The following is a 10000-nucleotide window of genomic DNA, read 5'->3' as shown; positions in this document are numbered from 1 at the left end:
AGTATACACTCAAAAGGTGTGTGTTTTGTTACAGAGAGAATATAGAGCCTGTGTGTGTGTGTGTGTGTGTGTGTGTGTGTGTGTGTGTGTGTGTGTGTGTGTGTGTGTGTGTGTGTGTGTGTGTGTGTGTGTGTGTGTGTGTGTGTGTGTGTGTGTGTGTGTTAGACCAGCAGAGGGAGACAAAGACTAATGAAAGATTAATTTACAAACAGTGGAAGCTTGAGTGTATAATCATGTTTATAATAATAGTTGTATTACATTTGTATTAATGTATTAAAGGGGTCATGTGATGCGTTTTCATGTTTTCCTTTCTCTTTAGTGTCGCCTATAAAAACCACAATGACCAAAGTGCGGTTCATCTCGCTCTATCTGTTCAGCACCAGCTCATGCTGATGACGTTTATTCTTCTATACTAACGTGTCTGAGATTCAATAGGTGTCATCATCGTACAGTCTACACACACACCGTACCCAAGTTCATCAGATCACACCTCTACCACACGTAAGCCCCTCCCCCCCACTGTCCAATGGACTCGTGGTCACACACACACAGACAGACTACGGGCCGGGCCTGAGCACAGGTGAGAGACACACACAAACACAACTACCCCAAGTACCCTAGCAACCACCGGAATACCCTAGCAACCGTATAACAAAACCCTGGCAACAACCCTAAATATGTTAGCAACCACCTGAGTACCATAGCAACCACATAGCAACAACCTAGCAACCCCTCTGAGTATGTTAGCAACCACAAAGCAACATCCTAGCAACCACCCCAAGTACCCTAGCAACCACCTTAGTAGCCTAGAAACTGACTTGCAACACCCTAGCAACCACCCTCAGTACGTTAGCAACCACAAAGCATCACCCTAGCAACCACCCCAAGTACCCTAGCAACCACCTGAGTATCCTAAAAACCACATAGCAACACCCTGGCAACCGCCCTGAGTATGTTAGCAACCACCTATAAACCACCCCAGCAACCACCTGAGTACCCTAGCAACTGCATACCAACACCCTAGCAACCACATTGAGTACATTAGAAACCACAAAGCAGCATCCTAGCAACCACCCCAAGTAGCCTAGCAAACACCCCAAGTACCCTAGCAACCACCTGAGAATCCTACAAACCGTATAACAACATCCTGGCAACCACTCTGAGTATGTTAGCAACCACCTATAAACCACCCTAGCAACCAAGATGGCAGCATGTCTCTCCTCTCTCTCGTCTCTGTCCTGTTTGTCGTGTTCACCGTTATTTATACTGACTGTTTTTGGACACGATCTATGCCTATACCCAGTCTGTTTTTTGTTTTTTTACGAAATTTGCAACTCTGCGTTACCGTCTGCTGCGGGGAGCATTCTAAACCTCCTGCAGCTGAGCGTTTCAGGCTCCGGTTGTTGAAAACCTTCTACAAATGTGCAGAAGTCCATATTTAGTCCCCTTACCCCTTCCATATTTCCCCTTACCCATTCCATATTTCCCCTTACCAATTCCATATTTCCCCTTACCCATTCCATATTTCCCCTTACCCATTCCATATTTCCCCTTACCCCTTCCATATTTCCCCTTACCCCTTCCATATTTCTCCTTACCCATTCCATATTTCCTCTTACCCATTCCATATTTCCTCTTACCCATTCCATATTTCCCCTTACCCATTCCATATTTCCCCTTACCCATTCCATATTTCCTCTTACCCATTCCATATTTCCCCTTACCCATTCCATATTTCCCCTTACCCATTCCATATTTCTCCTTACCCATTCCATATATCCCCTTACCCATTCTATATTTCCCCTTACCCATTCCATATTTCCCCTTACCCATTCCATATTTCCCCTTACCCATTCCATATTTCTCCTTACCCATTCCATATTTCCCCTTACCCATTCCATATTTCCCCTTACCCATTCCATATTTCCCCTTACCCATTCCATATTTCCCCTTACCCATTCCATATTTCCCATATTGTCGCGCTAGGCTTATGGACAAACAGCCAATAGCCAAAGCTACACCGTCGTTTACAAGCGTTTGTGGACATACCTGCGAAACTGCCTGCTGAACTCTTCCTGGCCTCCCGTAGACGAGCTACTCTCCATCATGGGAACTCTACCGGTAATCTGGTTGTTACTTTTTACTTTGGATCTGAATTTTTCAACCTGTGCGTATCATGAGGACTTTCCGACGTCTTTGCGATACACTACATACACTTCGTCAAAGAACAAACTACACACACACACTCCAAAACAAGAGTATTGCGGCGAACTTTTCATCCATGAACCTGACATTCATCTCTCCCTTGTTTGTTTGCGTCTGATTAGAGACAATTTTATAGTGTTTGGACAAAGATCATGTCTCACTCAGCATTGTGCAATCAAACGAGATGATATATTAAAGCATGTTTGGAAACGTTGTTTTATTATATTGATGTTACTGCTGGCTGGAAATGTTAAGCCAAACCCAGGACCCGAGCCTGAATGTTTATACACACCAGGAGATTTCGCTAATAGATCTGGCTTGAAAATTGTACATTTAAATATCCGTAGTCTGGAGCCAAAGATGGATTTTGTTAGGATATGGGCAAATTCGACAAATGCAGACATTTTTGTTTTATCGGAAACGTGGCTTAAAAAAATCTGTTAGTGATAATGATATTGCGATTAGGAGATACAATGTATTTCGTGCGGATAGGAAGAGTAAGGGAGGAGGCGTGGTTATTTACATGAAGTCTAAGTATCATACCACTCTATTGAAGACTATGAGGATCACAAAATGTTTTGAATTGCTGGCTATTGATCTGAAACTAGGAACTACCAGTTTGACTGTTGCTTGTTGTTATAGGCCCCCGTCAGCTCTTAAAGAAACATTATCAACACTCTCAGCTGTGCTGACAGATATTGTAAATCACAAAGAAATAATTCTGCTTGGTGATTTAAATTGGGACTGGATGAAAGATGATTCAAAGGACTTAAAGGCTTACTGTGATTCTGTTCATTTAACACAAGTAGTAAATACTCCAACTCACCCAAACACAAAAAAATCTAAATAAATCCACGTTCATTGATATTATTTTAGTAAACCGACCTGATAAATGTACACAGATTGGTATTTTCCCAAATGACATAAGTGATCACTGTGCTATTGGGATTATTAGAAACTGTAAACCTGTGAAAACACCTTCAAGAATAGTGGAGAAACGACACTTTAAGACCTTTGACCTACAAGCTTTCATTCCTGATATGTATCATTGTGATTGGGATAGAATATCATTCATTCCTGATGTTGATTTGGCATGGACTTATTTTAAGGGTCTATTTATGGGAGTTTTAAATAAACATGCACCTCTAAGGAGGTTCAAGGTTAAAGGGAGGGATAAGGCTTGGTTTTCTGATGCATTATCCTCTCTGCTACATGAGAGGGACCTGGCCTGGGCAAGGGCAAGGAAATCTGGCTTAGCAAACGATTGCTCCAGCTTCCAATGCCTAAGAAACAAATGTATAGCACAGATACGTAAAGCTAAAGCACAGTTTTATCTAGAAGAGACAACCAGAAATTTGCATAATCCAGCAAAACTTTGGAAAGCTATTAAATCTTTAAACTCTAACCCCCTTATCATCAAGTTTACCAAAGCAAATAAGTGTTGATTCTAGACAAATCACAGATAAAAAAGAGATAGTGGACTCCTTTAATCAGCACTTTGCCTCTGCTCGGCATCTTTTCAAGTCAATGCCAGATCAACCCTTAGACACAGAGGTCCTGAATGTTAGAAATGTTAACACTTTCTCTTTTAAGCCATTTACAAGGAAAATAGTCCTGTCAGAATTGAAATGTGTAAACTGTAGAAAGTCAGCTGGACCGGATGGGCTTGATCCATCTCTCCTGAAGCTTGCAGCTGATATTATTGCCAAACCACTCACTCAGATTTTTAATTTGTCTTTGAAACAAAATGTTATTCCTCACCCTATCTAAATATAAACGATCTAAATGATCAGTACTGGCTAAGATATTTGAGGAATTAGTAAGTGAACAATTAAAAGAGTTTTTAACCTGTAATTGTATCCTCAGCCCCTTTCAGTCAGGCTTCAGAAAGGGGCACAGCACTGTCACGGCAGCCACTAAAGTAATTGATGACTTTGTGTCTGCCATTGATTGCAAAAACTCATGCGCAGGATTGTTTATTGACCTTTCTAAGGCTTTTGATACAGTGGATCACAGCATTCTTTTAAAATGCGTAGTTAAAATTGGGGTGTCCTCAAATGCGGTAAGTTGGTTTAAAAATGATCTTATAGGTAGGTTTCAGTGTGTTACATGTGATAGTATTACATCAGGGAAGGCTGCAATTACAATCAGGGATCCACAAAGCTCCATCTTAGGCCCACTTTTGTTTACCATCTACATAAATTCTATTTCTGAACGTGTAAATGCTAATGTACAGCTTTATGCGAATGACACCATCATCTATTGCACTGCACCCTCTCCATGTGAGGCGTTAATAAAACTGCAGGAGGCTTTCACAGTCTTGCAAGAAAATTGAAGGAAATTAAAGTTAGTGATTAATGCTAAAATAAAACCAAATACATGCTGTTCACACACTCCAAGTTCAAAGTAAAATCTCTAACTCCAATTGTAACCGCACAGGGACAGGAAATAGAGAAGGTGTCATGCTACACATACAGTCTTGTTCAAAATAATAGCAGTACAATGTGACTAACCAGAATAATCAAGGTTTTTAGTATATCTTTTATTGCTACGTGGCAAACAAGTTACCAGTAGGTTCAGTAGATTCTCAGAAAACAAATGAGACCCAGCATTCATGATATGCACGCTCTTAAGGCTGTGCAATTGGGCAATTAGTTGAATTAGTTGAAAGGGGTGTGTTCAAAAAAATAGCAGTGTGGCATTCAATCACTGAGGTCATCAATTTTGTGAAGAAAAAGGTGTGAATCAGGTGGCCCCTATTTAAGGATGAAGCCAACACTTGTTGAACATGCATTTGAAAGCTGAGGAAAATGGGTCGTTCAAGACATTGTTCAGAAGAACAGCGTACTTTGATTAAAAAGTTGATTAGAGAGGGGAAAACCTATAAAGAGGTGCAAAAAATGATAGGCTGTTCAGCTAAAATGATCTCCAATGCCTTAAAATGGAGAGCAAAACCAGAGAGACGTGGAAGAAAACAGAAGACAACCATCAAAATGGATAGAAGAATAACCAGAATGGCAAAGGCTCAGCCAATGATCACCTCCAGGATGATCAAAGACAGTCTGGAGTTACCTGTAAGTACTGTGACAGTTAGAAGACGTCTGTGTGAAGCTAATCTATTTTCAAGAATCCCCCGCAAAGTCCCTCTGTTAAAAAAAGGGCATGTGCAGAAGAGGTTACAATTTGCCAAAGAACACATCAACTGGCCTAAAGAGAAATGGAGGAACATTTTGTGGACTGATGAGAGTAAAATTGTTCTTTTTGGGTCCAAGGGCCACAGGCAGTTTGTGAGACGACCCCCAAACTCTGAATTCAAGCCACAGTACACAGTGAATACAGTGAAGCATGGAGGTGCAAGCATCATGATATGGGCATGTTTCTCCTACTATGGTGTTGGGCCTATTTATCGCATACCAGGGATCATGGATCAGTTTGCATATGTTAAAATACTTGAAGAGGTCATGTTGCCCAAAACCAAAGCAACTATTCTTAGAAATAAGAATAGTTGCTTTGGTTTTGGCTTCTCGCGTGTGTGCGTGTGTTCTGAGTTCAAATGTCCTGCGTGTCCGGCGGTTCTTTCCGAGGTCGGTGTGGAGCGGTGAGTCTCTTGGAAGTGTGCTGAATTCTCCTCTCTGAAGAATGCCCTCGGGGGCTGGAAAGTTGGTGGCAGATTGCCTACGTCCGTGGTGACGCAATGCAAAAGGTGGAAAAGTGAGTGTCACATTGGCATTTGTAGATCAGGTAGAGCAACGCCCATTTCCTGGATGGTCCAATCGATCAGAGCGTTTTCGGCGCGAAACAAAGTTCTTTGTTCAGCTTAGTCCCTCCTCTTGGTTCTTATCCAGGGAAGATATGCTCATGCATTTTTCTTTACAACGCTGGTAATTTTGTAATAATGCATGTTCTCTAAATTCTTTTACAAGATTCGGTACGATCGCATTTTTCTGATTACAAGGATACCATGGATCATAAGTCTGAGATCTGGGAATACACAAATACAGGCTTTCCACTGTCTGTTGGCCTACACAGCTTGAGTTACATTCATATAATCCTCCTAATTATTTCAGACACATATAAAAACACTTCAAGCAGAAAAGCATACATTTAATACGTTTTTGGGGTGGCTTTTAATCATACATTCCTCTGATACTCGTGGAGCTCTATGTGCGTGTGTGTGTGGGGTGTCAGGTATCGTGCAGGGCCATTTGGGGGCAATAAAAGTCACTACCGAGATAGCATGGTGACATTGATTCAATGTTGAAATTCCATCAGAATCATCATTTTGGTTGAGGTTGAAATTTCAATGCTAAGTAATATTGGATCAATGTTGAAAATTCAATGCTAACACCATACTGGACCAATGTTGAAAATTCACTGCTAAATAATATTGGATCAATGTTGATAATTCCATGCTTTTCAGTGTTGAAAAGACAAACATTGAATCAATGCTGATGTTTGGTCATCTTATTTATCCACTAGTGAGGCTTACGGTCAATCTATCTGTCACATTATTCAACATGTTAAGGCAAGTCCAAATCAATTGGCTACATTTGTGTGAATGTGAGCACATTTATTATCCTCAAAGGATACAATGAGTACACCAACGAGTGTGTGGATTAACAAAGAATACATAAATGTAAATTTTGTAATTGTAAGCCTTTCTTTACATTTTTCTGGAAGAGTTAAAATTGTATGCGTGTTTGATTTCTGACTCTTCCAATAAGAAAGCTGTAAAAACTATGAATCTTTTTAAAAGGTATATTATTTTCCTGCTTACTGGCATGTAATGTTGTCATTCTGTGTTTCATGTTATTATAATAAAAAGTGCAAAAAACAAATAAAAACAAAGAACTTCTACCATAAATTTAGTCTATCAGTTTTAAATAAATAAAAATGTAGGCTATTATTATTTAAACCATGTAGAATGTACATGCATTTCATTATTTATCTAAAGAATACATAATATGTGTCCCTATCGAATGCGCCACAATCCAATCCAGCAGGTGGCGGTAATGCACCTTCAATACATCCACCAATCAGATCAAAGCAAGCGCAGCTGAACAGACTTCAATCGCGAAAAAGAGACACAGGACAGTGACCATGTTTTTTAGAGGTAAGTAGGCCTACAAAAATATATTTATAAAATTCATCTCAATTTTAATTTAGTGTTTTTATTCATCTTTATGTTTTACAACTTGTGTGCTTCTCCTGAGCGAGTTTTAGTGAACTGCAATGTTAATAATAGTCACATGAGCGCCCTCGTAAATTACACAACCAACGGCCAGGATAATCTTAATACATTGAGTTTCAGTTTGTTTTTCACCAAACCATATCATATTTGTATTCATTTTTTTTTTCTTAAGATTGGCATATACACTGTGAATTGCGTCCGAATTCTGACTTGTCAGAATTTCTGGCTTGTCAGTAATTGTGTTCGCCACTCGTGAGAGTATCTCACAGCTGAAGCAGAACTAGAACTGATTGACCTGTTAGCGCTGAGGGGAAATACAATCAGTTCATAACTCTGCTTCAGCTGCGAGATATCGTCACGAGAGCAGATCACAATTACATCATTACAGTTTAATCTTTAATGCAGCAAGAAAAAAAGAAAAGAGTGAGATCTTTAAGTTCTGTAGGCAGCTATATCAAACTACGGAAATTTAGTAAACAGTTGTGCCTCCAGTTGGAAAAAATCTCTTCCAAACCACCATGTAGCCTATACAGCTCCTCTTTTATTTTCTTAATTTAACTATTTGGTCATTCATTTACTTGTTTCATTTTCACACTTTATTTATTTACTATTAAATACAATAATATTATTAGATAAAACACCGGATATAGTCACTTTGCTTTTTCATTCATTGTGTGTCTGCAGGTCCTTTAAAGTCTATACTAAAATGCATTAAATAGTCCTGAATTTAATGTTACCGTTTTAACTGGGATATCAAGATTTTGATAAAATTTCAAGTTTCACTTCATTTTGTAGTAGGCTATATTTGTAATGTATAATTAATCACATTTCCAAATATTTACTAACTTCTTGTTGTTTTAGATGCTGTGAATGCTGATAAGAGGCATCAGAGTTTATCTTTGCTGGGACGGTGCAAAACTGTCTCCATTACAACCTGAAAGGCTTCGGGGCATTGCTCATGGTGGAACCCCCTGAGTTTGGAGTATTTTATTCTTTCTTCTACCTTCTTTCTTTCAGTAGTACTGTGTCATTTCTGTATTTATTGGCAAGTTTAAATTTGTATTTACTTCCATTTTGCAGATGCACGTTGTCATGTTTTTCCAGGCTCTTCTCATTTGTGTTATATATTCAGATGTAATTGTTTTAAGTCAATGTGAGATTTCCTGTTGTAATTGTGGGGGCATAAATAAAGACATTTGCATGTAAACTGAAGGATGTTGTTTACTTTGAGTGACTTTTTGATGCAAAATCATATCGACTGCAGCCACATATGGTCTCTGATTAAAATGAATAAAATAAAGAGACAAATTAACTGGCATAGAATCCTGCTGTACATAAAGCAAGATTGGTCTATTTTTCATTGTTGAAATAACATTATTTCAAGGTGCAAACCTGATGAAAAATCAATGTTATATTTCAATATTGATTCAATGATATTTTGATTGATGCATTAACATTGATTCAACATTGATTCACTTAAATAAGTGGTTTAATTTTAGTTGGAAAACTATTGATTTTAAGCCCATCTTGATCTATTTTTCATCGTTGAAATAACATTATTTCAGGGTGCAAACCTGATGAAAAATCAACATTCTCAACATTGACATCTCAACATTGATTCAATGATATTTTAGTTGATGCATTAACATTGATTCAACGCTGATTCACTGTTTGTATGCTATCTGGGTACGGAGCCTGCTTGTTATCTCCCAAGGGAGATCAAAGAGTGGTCTTTCAGACATCATGGTGCCCTTGTGGTCATTAATCGTATTAACATGATCTGATAACGCGCCTCACGAGAGGCGAGAGACATCTGGCCGTTTGCCAGATGAACAGACCCCGTCATTGTGGCTACAATTTAAAAAGTTATATATTTTTATATTATGAATATACTATGGACACCAGAATTGACATCATGTCATTGACCTGTATATAGCATGCGTAATATACAGTAGATTATAGTATATAAACCTGTTATTGCTCTCATGTAGACCTAGGTAAGTAGAATATAATAAGTAGAAATTTAACCTATTTAGCTGGAGTCACAATGACAATCGTTCACATTGGGCTTTACTTTAAACGTATTGAATGATATTGGAGATATCATGATTCTGATTCTGACAGAAATCTGACTCTTTCCATGTTTAAGAGTTATAATCAGGTCCTAGTGCTTCTATCAACCCAGAAAACATGAAAAGTCCCATCTGGACTCCCATCCAGTCTCTTTCAGGGAAGACTTTTCATTTTCCAACATGATAATGCCAGACCACACACTGCATCAATTATAACATCATGGCTGCATAGAAGAAGGATCTGCGTACTGAAATGGCCAGCCTGCAGTCCAGATCTTTCACCAATAGAAAACATTTGGCACATCATAAAGAGTAAGGTGAGACAAAGAAGACCTAAGACCGTTCAGCAACTAGAAGCCTGTATTAGACAAGAATGGGACAACATTCCTCCAATATTTTGAAGTTGTACTGCAGTACCTATTTCAACCACTAGCGGTCAGTCCTACATACCACACCTTTAAAGCTGCAGTCAGTAAGTTTTCCCTATTTATCACCATCTCTGTTTGAACCCTGCACTTGCAGTTATTTGAAG

The 10000-nt window shown here is 38.9% G+C and overlaps 1 protein-coding gene across 2 annotated transcripts in view; it reads left to right on the top strand.

The window, feature by feature from the left end:
- Positions 1–298, top strand: part of LOC137084064 (NACHT, LRR and PYD domains-containing protein 3-like) — a 52493-nt gene extending 52195 nt beyond the window's left edge. For both annotated transcript variants that reach the window (XM_067449995.1, XM_067449994.1), the window contains one exon: positions 1–298. This exon is cut by the window's left edge and continues 246 nt beyond it. The gene's annotated coding sequence lies outside the window, so the exon portion shown is untranslated.
- The last annotated feature ends 9702 nt before the right edge of the window (positions 299–10000 follow it).

Source organism: Pseudorasbora parva, chromosome 8 (assembly GCF_024679245.1).
Source record: "Pseudorasbora parva isolate DD20220531a chromosome 8, ASM2467924v1, whole genome shotgun sequence".
Lineage (NCBI taxonomy): Eukaryota > Metazoa > Chordata > Actinopteri > Cypriniformes > Gobionidae > Pseudorasbora > Pseudorasbora parva.
This window is presented reverse-complemented; position numbering and strand designations above follow the sequence as displayed.